Source organism: Narcine bancroftii, chromosome 4, assembly GCF_036971445.1.
Source record: "Narcine bancroftii isolate sNarBan1 chromosome 4, sNarBan1.hap1, whole genome shotgun sequence".
NCBI lineage: Eukaryota > Metazoa > Chordata > Chondrichthyes > Torpediniformes > Narcinidae > Narcine > Narcine bancroftii.
Window position 1 is genome coordinate 313,750,867 of NC_091472.1, and position 21,309 is coordinate 313,772,175.

The window sequence follows — 21,309 nt, forward strand, 5'->3', positions numbered from 1 at the left end:
TTCCTCCCGCGTCCCATTGCTACGTTGGTCACCAATTCTAAAATTTACCCAGTGACTGGGTGAGTGGCAGAGGCTGGGGGTGAGTTGGTGGCCACATGGAGAGGTTTAATAAGTGGTATTAATATGTGGTTACTATAAATGGCCTCTTTCCTTGCTGTACGACTACGATCAGGACCCGCCCATTGCAGATTATTCGGCACTATCAACAACAATCTCTTGCAAGGAGAGGCTCATGGATACCCCCTTCTCCAACTCCATGCCTTCGGACAATGCCCAGGGGTTTCCATTTAGTTCCACACGGCTTCTCTCAACTCCATATTGTGGAAAGTTATTGTTAGAACAGCTCTCACCCCTCTTCACTTCTATCCCATCACCTCCTCAACACAGCACCCTCCCCATCCCACTTACCAAAGCATCAACCCAAGTTCAATTTCAATTTTTGTAAATGAAAAAAAGCCTTCTGATTGAGAAAGTATTATTAATCCAGGGGGCACAACAATCACTTTTCTTCACTATTGAGGAATAATAAGAACTTCTAACCACAAGAGCATTCACTTGTTAACCAAAGAACAAATGGGGGGATGGAGATTTGTTGAAACAAAGATCAAAACAGGTGGCTCTAAAAAGGAACAACCCTGCAGGTGACAAGGAAGCTGAGAGTGCCACAAACAACTGCTGTACCATGACACTATCTTTCTTCTTTGGCTTGGCTTCGCGGACGAAGATTTATGGAGGGGGGACACTATGTGCGCTGTAGAACTCACAGAGCAGTTTAAGGGGTGGCTACCTTTCAATGGTCCCCACACAGATCAACTGTACTGACATGGTAGGACCATTCAGAAACATAGACCACTACAGCACAATACAGGCCCTTCGGCCCTTGATGTTGTGCCAATCCATATACTCCTTTAAAAAAATTCAAAACCCTCTCTACCCCGTAACCCTCTATTTTCCTTCCAACCATGTGCCTGTCTAAGAGTCTCTTAAATGCCCCTGTTTCAGTCTCCACCACCATCTCTGGCAAAGTATTCCATCACCCACAACTCACTGCACAACTTACCCCTGATGTCTCCCTTAAACTTCTCTCCCTTCACTTTGTATACATGTCCTCTGGTGTTTGCTGATCCTGCCTGGGAAACAGGCACGGAGTAGAACATAGAAAGTCGCGAGATATGGGATCCAGTGAACCTTGGCCGCATGGATTCGGAACTGACTTGCCTGCAGAAAGCCAAAGGTCTTGGTAGATGAAGCATCTTCTGCCTGGAGGTCAGTGACCAATAGGAGGGATCTGCTCTGAGATCCCTGCTCTTTGTGATTTTTATAACTGACCTGGATGAAGAAGTGGAGGGGTGGGTCAGTAAGTTTGCAAATAAAAAGGTGGAGGTGTTGTGGGTAGTGCAGAAGGTTACATCAGGAATCTAGGCAGGATGAAGAATTGGGAGAAGTGGCAGATGAACTTCAATCCAGATAAGTGTGAAGTGATGCACTTTGGGAAGGTCAAACCTGTAGGCAGAGTACGTGGTTCATGGCAGGATTCTTAACTGTATGGAGGAGCAGAGAGATCTTGGGGTTCAAGTCCATAGTTGCTGCACAAGTTGGTAGGGTGGCTAAGAAGGCGTGTGATGGTGAACTCTGAAGAGTACAAGATAAATTTGTTTGCGGATGATGTCCTGATATATTTAACACATCCTTTGCAATCTTTGTGGAGACTTTGCATAAATGATTGAAACAGTATGGAGAGCTATCGGGATATAAAGTTAACTGGGAATAAAGTGAAATTATGCCTTTAGCTGAAGGGAATTATTTGCCTTGTAGACAGGTTGTGAAGTTTAAATGGTCTGATCGAATTAAGTATTATTATTGATAGTAATTAAATTCACTTATTTGAATTGAATTATTTACCCTTAATGTCTAGAATTAAGTATAATTTACATCGGTGGAAGGATTTACCCCTAACGTTGATAGGATGGGTTAAATGTATTAAAATGAATATCTTTCCCCGAATTCAATATTTTTTTCAATCTATTCCATGACGGATCCCTCAAAATGTTTCTAAAGATTTGAATACTTTGGTGAGAAATTTTTTTGTGGAAAGATAAAAAGGCAAGGTGTCATTACAAAAGTTAACTTGGAAATATGCACCAGGAGGTTTGCAACTTCCTAATTTTCAAAATTACCTCTATTATGAATCAGCTCAGTTGAAATTTATTAATAGGATATTTCAAGTGGATCAACCCTCTGTGAATATGGGCTAATATTTAATTATCTCAGACAGGTGAAAAGAGGATGGACCAATTTATATAATCGACGGAATTCTCAGTTATTAAGTAATTATAATTAAAACATTTAATGGAATTATGGAATTAAAAAATGAAATTATAGGTACCCAATGGAAAATTTCAGCTAAAACACCTTTGTTTCAAAATAAGCTTTATCCCTTTACAGTTAATAATCAACTTTTGAAGTTGTGGGAGCAAAAAGGAATTAAATTGGTAAAAGATTGTTATGAGGCGGGTTATTTTATTTCTTTTCAAAGAATGAAAAAAAACATAGAAACATAGAAGATAGGAGCAGGAGTAGGTCATTCGGCCCTTCGAGCCTGCTCCACCATTCAACGAGATCATGGCTGATCTTAAAGTTCAGTACCCCGTCCCCGCCTTCTCTCCGTAACCTTTAATACCCTTATATGAAATACCTTCAAGTACTCTTTTTTCCTATTATCAAGTTAAAGCATTATTGTTAGATAATTTTGGACGTACTTTGAGGCTTCCTAGAAGGTCACTATTTGAAATTTTAATTACTGATGGTGGTAAGAAAGGATTTATATCTGAGATGTATGTTTTATTGCAAAATAAAATGCCTAAACCAGATGTTTATAAATGTGGAGTGAAATGGGAAAAAGATTTGGCAGTATCTATTTCTCAGGATGATTGGATGTCTATATGTAAACAGTATTGTCTAAAATTGTAAATGTAAGGTATCGATTGGTTCACTATAACTTTATCCATCAATTATATTTGACTCCGGAGAAATTAAAGAAATATAAATATGTTTCTTCTGAATTATGTATTAGATGCCACGAGGAAGTGGGGACCTTTTTACATTCGGTTTGGTTATGTGAGGCGGTTAAACCTTTTTGGAATAAAATTAAGGAATTTTTGGAGGTTATGTTCAGATTTAAAATTTCACGTGATATTTTTATTGGGTTATATTAAAAAATTGAGTTTGGAATGAAAATTAGATAAATTTCAAATTACCTTTTTAAGACTAGCTTTAGCAGTGGCCAGTAGCAGTTGCAGTTACATGGAAAAATGGGACCAAATTGAGTATCCAACGATGGCGTGGAGATGTGATCATGTATTCCCTTGGAGAAAATAACGTGCAACTTAAGAAATAAATTTTTTTAAATTAAAACTTGGAACCTGTATATGGAATATATGTGAGACTAGATCATTAATTTTTTTTCTCCATACATGGGTAGTGCAGTCCCAATCCATGGCAAATGAGTGAATGGCATTGTCGGTGTAGATCTCCTCTTCTCTTTCTTCTTTTCTCTTGGGGTAGTTTAGAGGGGTGTTGGGTGGGATGGGGGAGGAATAGGGTTGGGGGGTGGGGGGTTATGTGGGAGAAAACATTATGTGTTGGATTGTATTTCGATTGTATGATTCATTATCGTTTATAAATAAAATTTACAAATTAAAGGTGTATGATATGCTCGCCTTCGTTAGTCAGGGGGATTGAGTTCAAGAGTCGTGAGGTAATGTTGCAGCTCTATATAATTCTGGTTAGACCACACTTGGAGTATTGTTGCTCAGTTCTGGTCACCTCATTACAGGAAGTGTGTAGATGCTTTGAATAGGGTGCAAAGGAGATTTACCAGGATGTTGCCTGGAACGGAGAACATGAGGCAAGGTTGACAGAGTTAGGTCTTCTCTCTTGGGAATGACAAAGGGTGAGCAGTGACTAAACAGAGGTGTATAAGGTTATGAGGGGCTGAGATAGGGTGGACAGCCTTTATATACACGGAGTGGTGGGTGCCTGGAATGCATTGGCAGGGGTGATGGTGGAGGTTGGTGCAACAGGGACATTTAAAAGACTCTTAGGCACATGGATGTAAGAAAGAGGTTGTGAGGGGTTAGATTTTTTCAGTTGGTTTACATAGGTCAGCACAACATCGTGGACTGAAGGGCCTGCAATGTGCTATAATGTTCTAACACACAACCAGACCCTTACCAGCATTGCTTCTCTCCAAGTCCAGGCTATTTCCTGAAATAGGAGCACACCCCCACCCTCTACCCCTGTGCTCTTAACCCAGCTGAATGTTAGTCCATGCCCTGACATCAACCAGCAATGAAGGTCCACCTCGCGTTCTCAGCCAGACACCTGAGCACTTCATGTCGTGCAGAACCACCCTAACAGACCAGACAGGTTGAACTCTCTTCCAAGACCAGAGAACTTGATTTCGTCAGGACTTGTGCAATTGGATGAAATAAACTTGAACCAAAGGAAAATAAAACATCCTCCCAGTGACCTCCTTGTGAGTATTTCCTCCAAATGCTCCAGTTTCCTCCTGTGTTCCAATGAATTGCAGGGTTGGTGGATGGGTGCATTTGGACAGCAGGGGCTCGTGAGCCAGCAGGTCCCTGTTACAGTGCTCGGTATTAAAACAAAATTAAACTCGGGGCCAAAATCGACAGGAAAATCCTCTCCAATCTTTACTCCTGTTCCTGCAGAGACAGAAACTCATCTACTTGAATTTAACTGTGAACCTTGATCCAAGGATGTTCACAGAAAGATGCCCCATGACGGCTGAAAGGCCGGACATTTGCAACAAAAAAATAGAAGCTGCTGGAAATCCTCAGCAGGTCACACAACGTCTGTAGGGAGAGAATTAGAGTAAACCCCTCAAGTTGGATGGTTTCTGGTTTGACCTCTCGAGTTAATGACCCAATTACAGAGAGCAGGTAGATATAACAGAGGGGATTAATTTATCATTGTCTTGGACTGTCAAAGAGTCATCGTGCTCCAGTGCCTTCTTGCAAAACAAAAAGAAATCCCTTTTGGAGATTAATTGGATTGGTGCAGACCAGTGGTTTTCAAACTTTTTCGTTCCACTCACACACCACCTGAGGTAGCATGTGAGTGAAAAGAAAAAGTTTGAAAACCACTGGTGTAACCGGACAAAAGGTTGGTACAGGTTTTGACAAGTTGGGCTGCGGAGCCTGTTTACATGCTGAGGATCTCTATGAATCTCCAACTCCTTGAGTCATCCAAGTTGGATCTTCTTACGATACATAGAATATTACTAGCATAGTACAGGTGCTTCATGCCTCTGCAAAGTATCCTTCCTGTAACGAAGTTACAAGAACTGAATGCAATACACCAGAGTTGTATAGAGTTGTAACATTACCGCGCAGCCCTTGAACTCAATACCCTGACTAATGAAGGCCAACACACCCTACGCTGCCTTAACCGTGCTATCAATTATGTGGACTGGGACCTAGATCTCTCTGTTCCTCCACACTTAAAAATCCTGCCGTTAACCACATTGTCTTCAGGTTTGACCTTGCAAAGTGCATTTTACACTTAACTGAATTGAACTTCGTCTGCCACTTCTCCGCCCAACTCTGCATCCTGTCTATATCCTGCTGCCAACCTACAACACTATCTACAACACCTTCAACCTTTGTATCATCTGCACGTTGACGGTAGGAACTTCCTGCAGAGAGGGGCGACTATCTGGAATGCTCTAGCCTAGAGCAGCCATTCTCAACCTTTTTTTCAGCTATGCTCTCCCCTTCCCCCCACCCCCCTCAAAGTTTATGGGGCCCCTTCCCTGTGAGGCAATCAATGTTTTGGTTTCTTCCGTACTTCTCTCCTACCGACTACATTAAGAACATTAAAATATTTATGATGCGTAACGTGAAAACAAAATGTGCTGAAGCCCCCAGGGTCCTGATGAAAATGGCTGCCCTGGAGGGTTGTCGAGCCTGGATCACAAGGGTATTTAGGGGGGAACCAGAAACATTTTTTGAATGATAAAGGAATAAGGAAAAGTAGCACAGAAGAGATGAAGCCTGGGCCACATCAGCCTAGGAGGTCATAAGTGCTCTGTGGTTAGTAAAGGATTACTTAAGGTGGCACATGAGGTTGAGAACCACTGGCTTAGAATATTGTGCCAAAACTTGACTTGTATTCATTGGAGTTTAAATACTGTGGGTTGTTTTCTGTACCCAAACTGTTGTCACCTTCTCAAGGGCAAATCCTCAAGGGAAATTTGAGATGGACAGGTGCCTGGATACAGCTAGGTTACTGGACATACCATGGACTACATCCAGTTTAAAATCAACTGTGACAGCTGAGTACTTAAATACTAGTAATTGAGTAAATCTAAAAAATAAAGCTAATTCTACCAACAGTGTTGATAAAACTACTGAGCCGTCCCACCTGGCTCACGAACGTCCTTCAAGCAAGGAACTATACTGGCCAACACTAGAATCCAGCCCTTCCTCTGTTCAAAGCCATTAGTGGTGGGTGATAAATGCTGGCATTTCCCTGTGAAGCCACATCCTCAGAACAAAGTAAAATGACTGAAATGGGTGCCCATTGTAAACATTACAGAGCACCATCTCCCTCTTCCTCTCCCTCCCCCATCTCCCTCCCCCATCTCCCTCTCCCATCTCCCTCTCCCATCTCCCTCTCCCATCTCCCTCTCCCATCTCCCTCTCCCATCTCCCTCTCCCATCTCCATCTTCATCTTCTCCCCCATCTTCCCCAATATTATTAAGTGGCCTGTGATTTTAATACTTGATCTCACTCAGTATTATCTATTCATGCTGTCACAGCAATTCTCAACCTGCTTTCTTTGTGGTTATGGCCCCCCTTAGGACTCTGCTCATTACGGGTCCCCTTCCCTGTGAAGCAGTCATGTTTCATTGGTTTCTTCCCTCCTTCTGACTACATAAACAACATTAAAAAAAATTATGCTGCAACTGTACAAGGTCCTGGTGAGGCCACATCTGGAGGACTGCGTGCAGTTCTGGCCTCCTGACTTGAGGAAGGATGGACTGACTTTGAAGGCGGTGCGGAGGAGGTTCACCTTGTTGATTCCAGAGATGAGGGGGTTAGTCCATGAGGAGAGATCGAGTCATCTGGGACTGTACTCGCTGGAATTTAGGAGAATGAGAGGGCATATAAAATTATGAAAGGCATAGAGGCAAGTTGTTTCCATTGGTGGGAGAGACCAGAACTAGGGAACACAGCCTCGAGATCCAAGGCAGTAGAGTTAGGACGGAGATGAGGAGGAACTGCTTTTCCCAGAGGGTGGGGAATCTGCAGAATTCACTGCCCATTGAAGCAGTGGAGGTGGCCTCAATAAATATATTTAAAGCGAGGTTCGATATATTTCTACATACTTGGGGAATTAAGGGAAAAGGCAGGTCGGTAGAGATGAGCCCAACTCCTGCTCCTATTTCTTATGTTCTGATTATTTCAGTCAGTGCCCTCCCACCCCCACACCCCCCCCCCCCCGTAAATGTGCTGTCGCCCCCAAAAGGGGCCAAAATGGCAGATTGCATAGCTGCAATAGGACCCATTACAAGCAGAGGAAGAGAATTGCCTCTTCCGCTTGGAGCCAGACTCAACATGGAACTCAATAGCCAAGTTACATGCCAGGACGTGGCCCAATGGGTTAAGGTGTTGCCCCTCAGCTCCAGAGACACGGCTTCAATCTCGACATCGGGTACTGTCTGTGCGGAGCTTGCATCTTCTCCCTCGGTGGATTTTCACCAGGTGCTCCACTCTACCACCGTGTCCCAAAGATGCTATGTTGATGGCCCATTGCAAAATGCCCCCAGTGAGTAGGTAAGGGGCAGGAGTTGGGGAAGTTAGTACAAATGCAGAAGAATTTTAAAAATGAGCAGAAATAGGCTATCCAGGCCATTGAGTCTCCCCTGCCATTCTTCCCAATGCCTGGCCTTCTCCCCATAACCTTTGCCTTGGCTAATCAAGATCCTATCAATCTCTATACACACGATGACCTGACCCTCCACACCACCCCCCCCCACCCCAGCACCATGCAAAAAGCTGCACAGGTTCACTGCCCTCAGGCTAAAAAAATATTCCACCACATCTAAGTAGTCGTCCTTGAATCCTGAAGTTGGACGCTCTTGTCCTAGCCTCTCTCTGACCATCAGAAACAGGTTTGTTTGTTGGTCAAGGTCTATCCAGCTCAGAGTTAGCTTCTATAACTTTCACTATTGGTTGTGGAAAGATGATGGATGTCAGCAGACAGTCCTGACAAACAGAACCAAGTCACATGCTGTATATCTCTGTATACTGTACATGCACAAGGCCTAACCCAGACTCATACCATTCGACGTTCAGGCCTTTTCCCCTTTGGCTTGGGGAATAAGGCAGGTCACCTGACTAGAGTGAATTTGAGGTGACCTTTTGGTATCCCCAGAGGTAAAACCCCAGGCCACAAAACACTTAATTTTTCAGAATGATTCGTCAAGTTTCAAGACAAACGGGCTCAGAGTTTTACATTAGGGTTAAGGTGATGCCCTTCAGTCCAACGCATCCATGCTGACCAAGTTGCTTACCTGTGCTGAACCTTTCCAGTCTAAATGTTGTATTACTCCTCCCTCTCCCTTCTGTGTGAAAAAACTTGACCATAAAGTCCTCTATATAGGACATCGCCTTCCCAAGATCGTGTTATATGGCGAGCTCTCCACTGGCCACCGAGACAGAGGTGCACCAAAGAGGTACAAGGACTGCCTAAAGAAAGCTCTTGGTGCCTGCCCCATTGACCACCGCCAGTGGGCTGATATCATCTCAAACCGTGCATCTTGACGCCTCACAGTTCGAAGACCGCAGAGTCCACCTCACTGTCAAAAGACAAAGGAGGAAAAACCCAACACCCAACCCCAACCAACCAATTTTCCCCTGCAACATCTGCAACCATGTCTGCCTGTCCCGCATCGGACTTGTCAGCCACAAACGAGCCTGCAGCTGACGTGGTCTTTACCCCTCCATAAATCTTCGTCCGCGAAGCCAAGCAAAGATAGAGGTCCTCTGTGCCCTCACAATAATACTCAGAATACCTGCTTGGCTAAAACAAGTAAGCATTTCTGTACATTATGTACATTAGAACAGGGCGGCGTAACATTTAGCTCAATGCTGGTACACCAGAAGTGATCGAACCAGGGTTTGAATCCGGGGCTCGCTGTAAGGAGTTTGTAAGTTCTCCCCCGTGTCTACTCCAGGTGCTCCAGTTCCTTCCCACTATTCAAAATCTACTGGGAATTGTAGGTCAAATGCGTGTAATTGGGAAGGCAAGTGCTTATGGGTTGAAAGGGCCTATTACATGATACACATCTAATTTTAAATTTAACAGAACAATACGCACAGTACAGGCCTTTTTGCCCACAATGTTGTTCTGACCTATAAATACATTCATCCTCCCCCTCCCGTCCCCATCTCACCCTCTGCCCTGCCCCCCATCTCCCTCTCTCCACCATCTCCCTCCCCTCCCCCTCTCTCCAGCTCCCTCTCTTCACCCATCTTCCAGCTCCCTCCCTTCCTCACCTTCCTCTCCTCTTCCACCATCCTGCCACCTCCCCCACATCTCACACTCCCACTTCTCCCCCGCCTCCCTCTTCTCCTCCTCCCCCCACCTCCCTCTTCTCCTCCACCCCCACCTCCCTCTTCTCCTCCTCCTCCCTCCCACCTCCCTCTTCTCCTCCTCCTCCTCCCCCACCTCCCTCTTCCCTCCTCCCCCTCCTTCCCCTCCTTCCCCTCCTCCCCCTCCTTCCCCTCCTCCCCCTCCTTCCCCTCCTCCCCCTCCTTCCCCTCCTCCCCCTCCTTCCCCTCCTCCCCCCTATCCACTTCCCCTCCTCCCCCTCCTTCCCCTCCTCCCCCTCCTTCCCCTCCTCCCCCTCCTCCCCCTCCTCCCCCTCCTCCCCCTCCTCCCCCTCCTTCCCCTCCTCCCCCTCCTTCCCCTCCTCCCCCTCCTCCCCCTCCTCCCCCTCCTTCCCCTCCTCCCCCTCCTTCCCCTCCTCCCCCCCCTTCCCCTCCTCCCCCCCCTTCCCCTCCTCCCCCTTCCCCTCCTCCCCCTTCCCCTCCTCCCCCTTCCCCTCCTCCCCCTTCCCCTCCTCCCCCTTCCCCTCCTCCCCCTTCCCCTCCTCCCCTTCCCCTCCTCCCCCTTCCCCTCCTCCCCCTTCCCCTCCTCCCCCTTCCCCCTCCTCCCCCTCCCCCTCCTCCCCCTCCCCCTCCTCCCCCTTCCCCTCCTCCCCCTTCCCCCTCCTCCCCTCCCCCTCCTCCCCCCTCCCCCTCCTCCCCCTCCCCCTCCCCCTCCTCCCCCTTCCCCTCCTCCCCCTTCCCCTCCTCCCCCTTCCCCTCCTCCCTCTTCCCTCCTCCCTCTTCCCCTCCTCCCTCTTCCCCTCCTCCCTCTTCCCCTCCTCCTCTTCCCCTCCTCCCTCTTCCCCTCCTCCCTCTTCCCCTCCTCCCTCTTCCCCTCCTCCCTCTTCCCCTCCTCCCTCTTCCCCTCCTCCCTCTTCCCCTCCTCCCTCTTCCCCTCCTCCCTCTTCCCCTCCTCCCTCTTCCCCTCCTCCCTCTTCCCCTCCTCCCTCTTCCCCTCCTCCCTCTTCCCCTCCTCCCTCTTCCCCTCCTCCCTCTTCCCCTCCTCCCTCTTCCCCTCCTCCCTCTTCCCCTCCTCCCTCTTCCCCTCCTCCCTCTTCCCCTCCTCCCTCTTCCCCTCCTCCCTCTTCCCCTCCTCCCTCTTCCCCTCCTCCCTCTTCCCCTCCTCCCTCTTCCCCTCCTCCCTCTTCCCCTCCTCCCCTCTTCCCCTCCTCCCCTCTTCCCCTCCTCCCTCTTCCCCTCCTCCCTCTTCCCCTCCTCCCTCTTCCCCTCCTCCCTCTCCTCCTCCTCCCTCTCCTCTCCTCCTCCCTCTCCTCCTCCTCCCTCTCCGCCTCCTCCCTCTCCGCCTCCTCCCTCTCCGCCTCCTCCCCCCCACCTCCCTCTTCGCCTCCTCCCCCCACCTCCCTCTTCGCCTCCTCCCCCCACCTCCCTCTTCTCCTCCCCCCACCTCCCTCTTCTCCTCCTCCCCCCTCCCTCATCTCCTCCCCCCTCTTTCATCTCCTCCCCTCTCCCTCATCTCCTCCCCTCTCCCTCATCTCCTCCCCTCTCCCTCATCTCCTCCCCTCTCCCTCATCTCCTCCCCTCTCCCTCATCTCCTCCCCTCTCCCTCATCTCCTCCCCTCTCCCTCATCTCCTCCCCTCTCCTCACCTTCTCCCCCCAGCTCCCTCATCTTCTCCCCCAGCTCCCTCATCTTCTGCCCCCAGCTCCCTCATCTTCTCCCCCAGCTCCCTCATCTTCTCCCCCAGTTCCCTCATCTTCTCCCCCAGTTCCCTCATCTTCTCCCCCAGTTCCCTCATCTTCTCCCCCAGCTCCCTCATCTTCTCCCCCAGCTCCCTCATCTTCTCCCCCCAGCTCCCTCATCTTCTCCCCCCAGCTCCCTCATCTTCTCCCCCCAGCTCCCTCATCTTCTCCCCCCAGCTCCCTCATCTTCTCCCCCAGTTCCCTCATCTTCTCCCCCAGGTCCCTCATCTTCTCCCCCCAGCTCCCTCATCTTCTCCCCCAGTTCCCTCATCTTCTCCCCCAGCTCCCTCATCTTCTCCCCCAGCTCCCTCATCTTCTCCCCCAGCTCCCTCATCTTCTCCCCCAGCTCCCTCATCTTCTCCCCCCCAGCTCCCTCATCTTCTCCCCCCAGCTCCCTCATCTTCTCCCCCCAGCTCCCTCATCTTCTCCCCCAGCTCCCTCATCTTCTCCCCCAGCTCCCTCATCTTCTGCCCCCAGCTCCCTCATCTTCTCCCCCAGCTCCCTCATCTTCTCCCCCAGGTCCCTCATCTTCTCCCCCCAGCTCCCTCATCTTCTCCCCCAGCTCCCTCATCTTCTCCCCCAGCTCCCTCATCTTCTCCCCAGCTCCCTCATCTTCTCCCCCCAGCTCCCTCATCTTCTCCCCCAGCTCCCTCATCTTCTCCCCCCAGCTCCCTCATCTTCTCCCCCCTGCTCCCTCATCTTCTCCCCCCAGCTCCCTCATCTTCTCCCCCCAGCTCCCTCATCTTCTGCCCCCAGCTCCCTCATCTTCTCCCCCAGGTCCCTCATCTTCTCCCCCAGGTCCCTCATCTTCTCCCCCAGGTCCCTCATCTTCTCCCCCCAGCTCCCTCTCCTCCTCTTTCCCCGACCCCCATGGGGATGGGGGATAGACATCACTCAGTCTGCCAAGTACTGCGACTGCCGCAATGAAAGAGGCAGGTTGAACGCGGAGGAAATATAATCTCGCCACGCCTACAGGGGCCCTCCGCGCTCGTACCGGCAGGGAACAGCGGCAGGGCTCATCCCATGGACCGGCGGGACCCCCCCGCCTCTCGCCCCCCCGCGGAGGTGCCCTGCACCAGGTCTAAAGGGAGAGGAGGGGGGGGGGGGGCATGAGCTCGTTCGTCTCTCCGTCTCCCATCTATTTCGGAGCGTGATGCCGGGGGTGGGGGTCGCTCAGGTGGAGAGCCGTCCCGGGACTGACGGACCCCCGGGGCTGTAACCGTGGAGCAGCCACTCGCCCCACGGGTTCAGGTGCGATGCCCCGCGGCGAGGACAGACGTGTCCATTTCACCTTGAGGACGTGTCAATTTCACAGCCCACCCTGTTTCAGGTTAAACCCCTATTTATCACCAATCCTTCCCGAAACAGATCATTCTAATCAAAAAGCCCATTATTTTCCACCAGTGACCCAGCTCTCAAATTATTTCCCGCCTCCTGTCACCATTTGCCCCGAGTCCCCCAACCTCTCACCATGAACATTGAAATTCCTGTAACAAATCATTTGAACATGATCATGGGACTCAGGTTTAACGTGGCTGCGACTCACCATGGCTGGACCGACCCTCTGCGGGGAGTTCAATGCTGGCCCTTCCTTGCTCACACTCCGAACGAGTGACGCGTCCCTGTGAGCTCTGCGCTAGTTCTCCGCTCCCCGGCGCGTCCCTCCAACCCAGCCACTGGCGCCGACGGAGGGGTGGAGTGTGCTGCCATTCATCCGCCCAGACTCGCGGGCAGAGAGGTGTGTCCTCGCCGGGGCGGGGGAGAGAGTGAGCAGGTGCAGGAGAACTTGCCGCCCTTCACCAATAGTCAATCCCCTCCTGCTTCTGTATATTATACGCGTCTAATAGTCGACCCCTTATCTTGTTTTGGCCCAAAAGTCTGGTATCTTCCATCTATTGCGTGAAAAAACTCGACCTTCCCCAGTTTGAGCCTCGGCCGCCCACCCATCCGAGCTCCCGGCGCCCTGACCGCGGATCTTCACCCCGGCCGTCCAGAGCTCCCGACGCCCAGACTGCGGATCCTCACCCTGGTCGCCCGTCTGCCAGAGCTCGTGGTGCCCAACCGCAGACCCTCGCCTCAGCCACCCACATGTCCAAGCTCCTGATGGCCTGAATGTGGACTTAACACCCGGTCCTGGCCACCCGCCCATCCAAGCTCCCAACGGATAAATCACAAATATACTTTCCGCAGTCAAAGTTACAGTCGATCCCCTAAATTTTACCATAAAAGTCGTCTATTACAAGAGTAGATACGGTCCCCTTCAGCCATCCAATTCCCCTATGAAGAGGTTTGCCCTGCAGATAGGCTTCGGCAATTCTTTATTTGACAGCACAGATGACCACCACACTGTTACAGCCGCAGTGTTCAGAACCTGAGTTCGAATCCCCGCTGACTGGAAGGAGTTTGTCAGTTCTCCCCGTGTCTGCATGGGTTTTCCCCGGGGGTGGGGGGGGGGGGGCTCCAGTTTCCTCCCATTGTTCAAAACGTACCTGGTGGTTATAGGTTAATTGGTGTAAATTGGCACTGGCCTAAAGGGCCTGTGACCATGCTGTATGTCTCCTTGAAATTCCTGAATCTGCAGCTTTTGTCCTATTTTAAAAACTGGCCTGGGCAACTTTCCCTAGGAAGGAGTACCACTAGTTCCCAACTCTGTGGGAAGATTTTTCTCCTCGTCTCAGTCCTAAATGCATTCACTTTATTAGCTATAGGTCTGCACCTTGCTGTAAAGTTTTAAAATTTAAACATACAGCAGGGAAACAGCCCATGCCACCCAAATGCACTCAATTAACTTTCAACCCCCTATATGTTTTGAACAGTGGTAGAAAACCAGAGCCCCCAGGAAAAACTCATGCAGACATGGGGAAAACATACCAACTCTTTATAAATAGCATGGGATTCGAACCCCGGTCCCGATCACTAGTGCTGTAACAGAGTTGAGCTAACGGCGATATTAACTGTGCTACCCTAATAAAACCGTCAATCATAGGAGCAGAAATAGCCCATTCAGCCCATCGAGTCTGCCCTGCTATTTAATCATGAGCTGCTCCATTGACCCACAGCCCCATTATCCGGCCTTCTCCCCATAACCTTTGATGCCCTGGCTAATCAAGAACTTATCAATCTCTACCTTAAATACACCCAACTGGCCTCCATATCCACCTGTGGCAAAAAAATTCTATTGATTTACCCTCCCCCCCCCCCCATTGATGAAATTCCTCTGCATCTCTGTCCTAAGTGGATACCCTTCAATACTGAAGTTGTGCCCTTGTGTCCCGAGACTCTCCCAGATTGAGAGACAACTTTTCTACATCTACTCTGTCCACAACCTTTCAACATTCAAAATGTTTCAATGAGATCCCCCTTCATTCTCCTAAATTCCAATGAGTCCAGACCAAGAGCTGTCAAACGCTCCTCATATGATAATCTTTTCATTCCCAGAATCATCTTTATGAACCTCCTCTGAACCCTCTCTAACGTCAGCACATCCTTTCTTAAATGTGGAGCCCAAAATTGCTCACAATACTCCAAGTGAGGTCTCACTAGGGCCTTATAAAGCCTCAACATCACATCCCTGCTCTTCTATTCTGTTCCTCTTGAAACGAACGCCCACATTGCATTTGCCTTCTTCCCCACCCACTCAACCTACAAGTTTCCATTCAGGATATCCTGCATGAGGACTCCCAGATCCCTTTGTATTTGGGAATTTTCAATTTTGTCCCCATCCAGAAAATCATCTGCCCATTTATTTCCCCTTGAACTTTCCGACATTGTATTTCATTTGCACTTCTCTGTTTTTGTTCTATCATGAGACTTGTCAATGGACTTCCCCAACATCAAGAGCACTCTCACTGCACCTAATCTTGGTCTAGTCCTGGAGCCTAGAGTTGTTTGAGCAAGCCTTCTATTTGGGTGCCTGGAACGCCTTGCCGGGGATGGTGGTGGAGGCTGAAATATTGGGGCCATTTAAGAGACTCTTGGACATATGGATGGAAGAACAATAGAGGGTTTTGGGGGAGGGAGGGTTTAGTACTTTTATTTAAGGCATAACATTGAGGGCTGAAGGGCCTGTACTGTATTGCATTGCTCTATGTTCTAAGACAGTAGCAGTTAGATTTTATTCAGGTTTATTGTCCGAGAACTTACATGACATCACATACATCCCCGAGGTTCCTTTTCCTGCAGGCACAGCAGAATTACCACATATTGGTTCTTTCTTTGGCTTGGCTTCGCGGACGAAGATTTATGGAGGGGGTGCACATATTGGTAGTGCAGAAAAAAACTACGCAGTGTAAACAAATAAAGAACGGGAAACAGATAATAAATGTAAACAAACTGACTGTGCCACCCAGAGAGAACAGAAAGAAAATCAATAAAGTGCACAAGCCAGAGACTTAAATAAGTTCCTGATTGAGTTTGTTGTTGAGGAGGCTGATGGTGGGGGGGGGGGGGGGAGGAGCAGCTCTTCCTGAATCCGGTGGGTGCGAGTCTTGTGGCACCGATACCTCTTTCCTGATGGTAGCAGCAAGAACTGAACGGGTGCTGGGTGGAGTCGATCCTTGATGATCGCTGCTGCTCTCCGACGGCAGCGTTCCCTGTAGATGTTCTCGATGGCAGGGAGGGTTTTGCCTGTGATGTCCTGGGCTGTGTCCACTACCTTTTGCAAGGCTTTACACTCAAGAGTATTGGTGACCCCATACTAGGTTGTGATGGAGCCAGTCAGCAGACTTTTCCACCACACATCTGTAGAAATTTGCCAGTATTTCTGATGTCATCCCAAACCTCCGCAAACCCCTGAGGAAGTAGAGGTGCTGACGGGCTTTCTTCACGATGCCATTAGTGAGTTGGGTTGAGGAAAGAACCTCTGAGATAGTGACTCCCAAGAACTTAAATTTCCTCACCCTGTCCACCTCTGATCCCTCAATGTTCACTGGATTGTACGCCTCTGGGTTTCCCTTCCTGAAGTCTACAATCAGCTCCTTAGTTAGATATCGAGTGCAAGCTTGTTGAATGCAGCATTCAGCCAAGTTTTCAATCTCCCTCATCCACTTCCTTTAGACAGCCCATGAGCAGGGTATCGTCAGCAAGACGATGGGTCCTAGGTGCTCGCAACGCCGAGAACTCTAGATAAGTCAGCTTATTTGTCCCTTGATGGGAGTGGGGTTTATCCAAGGTGAGGCCAATCTTTTCTTTCTCTTGCCATACTTTTCCTTCTCATTTCTTGGAGGGGGGGGGGTTGGGTGGGAGAGTTCCTCTTATTTTGTTCTTTTTTTCCCTCTATTCTCTTTTTATCCTTTGTTTCAACAGGAACATTGAATTTGCATTTTTGTAAATTTTCTTTCTTTACAACAATTGAATCACATGTCGATATCGGCAGGCAGATCAAGACTTGATTTGTTAACATTATGGATATCGATTTTTTTTTTTCCTTTTTTTGATTATTCTTTGTTTTGACTGCACATTGGTTGAAATTTCTCAACATAAAGTAAAATTTTAAAAAGGTGAGGGGGTCCTATTGAGAAATCGGGCCCATCGAGCCTGCCCCTCCTTTCAATGAGATCACGGCTGAAATGGTCATGGATTCAGCTCCACTGAGCCTGTTCCCCAGAGAAATGCTTAAATATATTCAATGAGGCCGCGTCCACTGCTTCCTTGGGCAGAGAACTCCAGATTCAATGCTCTCTGGGAGAAGCTGTTCCTCCTCAGCTCTATCCTAAATCTACTCTCTGAATGTTAAGGCCACGTTCCCTAGTTGTATCTCACCGGCCAGTGAAAACACCCTCCTTGGTCCTATTTATTTCTATGATTTAAAGATCTCAATAACTCTCCCAACCACAGATATTAGACAATTTCTTTGTTCCCCTTATCTTAAATAACAAAGCTACAATTGGAAAGAAGCAAACAAAAAAAATTGGAAAATTCAGGCAAATTACCTTTTGGCCTTGACCTTTACCTTCCTTTGAAAGGGAGCCTCCAGAGAGAGCATAGAACAGTGCAGGAATAGGCCCTTCGGCCCTCGTGTCTGTGCTGAACCCAATGTCCAAATCAGAGTGAAACTCTGTTGCTTGCAGGTTGAGTCGGTGGTGAAGAAGGAAAATGCAAAGCTGCCGTTCATTTCAAGAGGAACAGAATATAAAAGCAGGGGTGTGATGGTGAGGCTTTGGCATTGGTGAGGCCAAATTTTGGAATAGTGTGTGCAGTTTTGGTCGCCAAATTACAGGAAGGATATCAACAGAATAGAGAGAGAGGAGAGGAGATTTACAAGAATGTTGCCATTGTTTCAGGGTTTGAGTTACAGAGAAAGGTTGAGCAGGCTGGGACTTTATTCCCTGGAGCGTAGAAGATTGAGGGGTGATTTGATCGAGGTATTTAAAATTATGAGGGGGGCACATAGAGTCAATGTGGACAAGCTTTTTCCATTGAGAGCAGGGGAGATTCAAACATGAGGACATGGATTAAGAGTAAAATGGGAAAAGTTTAGGGGCAACATGAGGGGGAATTTCTTCATCCAGAGGGTGGTGGGAGTGTGGAATGAGCTTTCGGCCAAAGTGGTAGATGCAAGTTCAATTTTAAAATTTAAGGAAAAGTTGGATAGGTGTATGGATGAGAGGGGTAGTGTAGGTTATGGGCTGGTGCGGGTCACTGGGGCTAGGTGGAAGAAAGTGTTCGGCATGGACTCAAAGGGCCGAAATGTTATATGGTTATATATGCTGAGACCCCACTTGGAGTATTGTGAGCAGTTTTGGGCTCATCATTTAAGAAAGGATATGCTGGACGGGGTTCAGAAGAGTTTGAGAAGGATGATTCCGGGATTGAAAGGGTTATAATCTGGGAACGTTTGATGACTCTTGGCCTGTACCTGTTGTAATTTAGGAGAATTGGGGGGGTGGGGGGGAAACACATCAAATGTTGAAAGGCATGAACAGTAGATGTAGAAAGTTTATTTCCCATGGTGGGAGAGTCTAGGACAAGAGGGCACAATTTCAGGATTGAAGGGTGTCCGCTTAGAACAGAAGTATTTCTTTAGCCAGAGGGTGGTGAATCTCTGGAATTTGTGGAGGTAGGTCACTGCATTTATTTAAGGCTAGAGAGTGATAGATTCTTGATTAGCCAGGGCATCAAAGGTGATGGGGAGAAGGCTGGGCAGTGGGGCTGAGTGGGAAATTGGATCAGCTCATGATTAAATGGTGGGGCAGACTCAATGGGCTGAATGGCCTATTTCTGCTCCTATGGTGTGATGTGATCCCTCCATTCCCTGCATATTCATGTCTCTATCTAGAAGCCTCTATCATGTCTGCTTCAACCACTAGTCCAGGCTGTCTATTCCAGTCACTCACCCCTCTGTGTAAAAGCCCTACCTGCACATCTCCTTTAAACTCTACACCCCTCTCCCCCACTTTTAACAGTGTCCTGTAGAAAGGAACCTGTACAAAATCTGACTGCCTCCTTGTGATAGTACAGATTCTATCACCAATGTGTACAGATGGTAGTGTAGGATGACTGTGATTGGCTGAGAGTGTTACCACACCTATTGGCAGGTCTTAAAGGATTGCTTCTAGCCAGACCAGGTCATTCTGGACTGGTCGACCTACTTGTGATATGCTCCAGTCTTTTAGTTAATAAAAGCCCTGGTTTGGATCAACAAGTCTTTGGTTCTTTCGACACGCACTACACTCCCATTATTCGATAAACTTCTATTGGGTCACCTCTCAACCTTTGATGCTCCAGAGGTCTGAGGTATCTCCCAGTCATTAGTGCTGTCAGATTTTTACTTAGTTTGCCTTGTCTCCTTACCTGCTGAGAGGATCTCCTTGAGTTAGTCAAGCAAGGATGGTAGACTTCACAGTGTGGAAACAGGCCCTTTGGCCCAACTTGCCCACGCTGACCAAGATGTCCCACCCACACTAGTCCCACCTGCCTGGGTTTGGCTCATCTCCCTCTGTCCATGTATCTGTCCTGGATTTGCTGTAACAGCAAATAACACCTGCCTCAACACCCTTCCTCCGGCAGCCCGTTCCATACACCCACCACCCTCTGTGTAAAAACATTACCCTTCAGGTTCCTCTTAAATCTCTCCCCTTTACCTTAAACCCATGTCCTCTGGTTACCAATTCACCATCTCCGGGCAAAAGATTCTTTGCATTCACCCAATCTAATCCTCTCGTGATTTTTGTCCGCCTCTGTGAGATCTCCCCTCATTGTCCTGTGCTCCAAGGAATAAAGCCCTGGCCGGCTCCACCTCTCCCTGTAGCTCAGGCCCCCCCAAGTCCTGGCAACATCCTCGTCAACCTTCTCTGCATCCTCTCCAGCTCCTCGACGTCATCTTCCCTGCAGCACGGCGACCAACACTGAACGCGATGCTCCAAATGGGGCCTCACCAATGTCTTATGCAACTATTCTCCAGAGCCAGTGTATTTGGCATGTTCCAACCCTGACTGTAGACAGCCAGGGACTCATTTTGAAAGGACACAGTTAAGTGGAAACAGGCCCTTTGGCCCAACGTTCTCAGCACCATCATCACCATGGCCCATCCTTTCTCAAGCGAAGATGAATACGGTGTCTTGTACCTTTTCTGTCCTCACAGAACGCTTTTTCTGTTTTCCATGGAGCTGTAGGCACCATGTGCCGGGACAAGGACTTGGAGGCGAGTGCTTGCCCAGGACAAACGCCTCCCTCTGGATCCCATGCCACTGGGCCTGGCGGAGTGCAAGGCAAGACAGCCAGAGTGACGCGGGATTGCCCCACAGTGGTCTGTTTCAAGACCGTGCTCGCTGGCCATTGTCCTTACAGATCCTTCGCCCACCGAGTTTGCTGCTGCCAGACTGACCTGTGCTATTTGCCCATAGCTGGGGCCCTTTCCAGGTATTGACGGCTGGGCGAGCCGAGCCCAGGGATTTGAAGTCAGAGTTTCCTTCTCCTCGCCTTTGCCTGAAGAGGGCAAACCTGCAAGGCAGCAGGTAGTTTGAACCCACAGATCCGCCCTCGGGATCTTTCTCGTACTGACCAAAATATTTCCCTGCCCACGTTTGGCCAATATCCCCCTGAACCAATCCTACCATGTATCCATCCAAATGTTTCTTAAACTAGTACCTGCCTCAACCCCTCCTCTGGCAGCCGTTCCGTACACCTTCCACCCTCTGTGTAATAAAGAAATTACTCCTCAGATTCCTGTTAAATTTCCCCCCACCCCCCATCCCACCTGAGACCTGGCAAAGATAGAGTTGGAACAATGAGAAAGTGAAGTTTACTTTGGTAGGGTTGTATATGATGCCACGTATTTACTCTGACAGCAAACCTGAACTTTGAACCAAATTTTCCCTTTTTCAGGATACAAGAAGGCTGGTGTTCACTTTATTTAGTCAGGAGCTCACTGCCCTCGAAAAGAGAGGTTTGGAGATTTGTTAGCTATTTTGTCAAGATCGCACCTAAGGTCAGACTGGGCCAGGACACCAGATTCCTGTCCCTGCTGAGCAATCGTGCGTCATAGAAACATTGAAAACCTACAGCACCATACAGGTCCTTTGGCCCAGAAAGTTGTGCTGAACATGTCCCTACCTTAGAAATGACTAGGCTTACCCATAGCCCTCTATTTTTCTGAGCTACCTATCCACAAGTCTCTTAGAAGACCCTAACATTTTCGCTTCCACTCCCATCGCCGGCAGCCCATTCCACGCACCCACCATTCTCTGCGTAAAAAAACTTACCCCTGTCATCTCCTCTGTACTCGCTCCCCAGCACCTGAAACTCGTGTCCTCTTGTGGCCACCATTTCAGCCCTGGGGAAAAGGTGTCCGGCTATCCACACGATCAACTCTCTCATCATCTTGTGTCAGTATTTCCTGCATTTTTTCACTGCACAGAGAGAGAGAGAGAGAGAGAGAGAGAGAGAGAGAGAGAGAGAGAGAGAAAGAGAGAAAGAGAGAGAGAGAGAGA

General features: G+C 48.7%; 2 protein-coding genes across 2 annotated transcripts in view; one reads left to right on the forward strand and one right to left on the reverse strand.

The window, feature by feature from the left end:
- LOC138762265 (tubulin alpha chain) overlaps positions 1–13,103 on the reverse strand; it is a 47,633-nt gene extending 34,530 nt beyond the window's left edge. The window contains exon 1 of the mRNA XM_069935953.1: positions 12,927–13,103. The gene's annotated coding sequence lies outside the window, so the exon portion shown is untranslated. The remainder of the gene's footprint in view (positions 1–12,926) is intronic.
- The window catches only part of LOC138762264 (tubulin alpha-4A chain-like), a 76,672-nt gene that overhangs the window by 18,839 nt on the left and 36,524 nt on the right, over positions 1–21,309 (forward strand). The gene's annotated exons all lie outside the window — the stretch shown is intronic.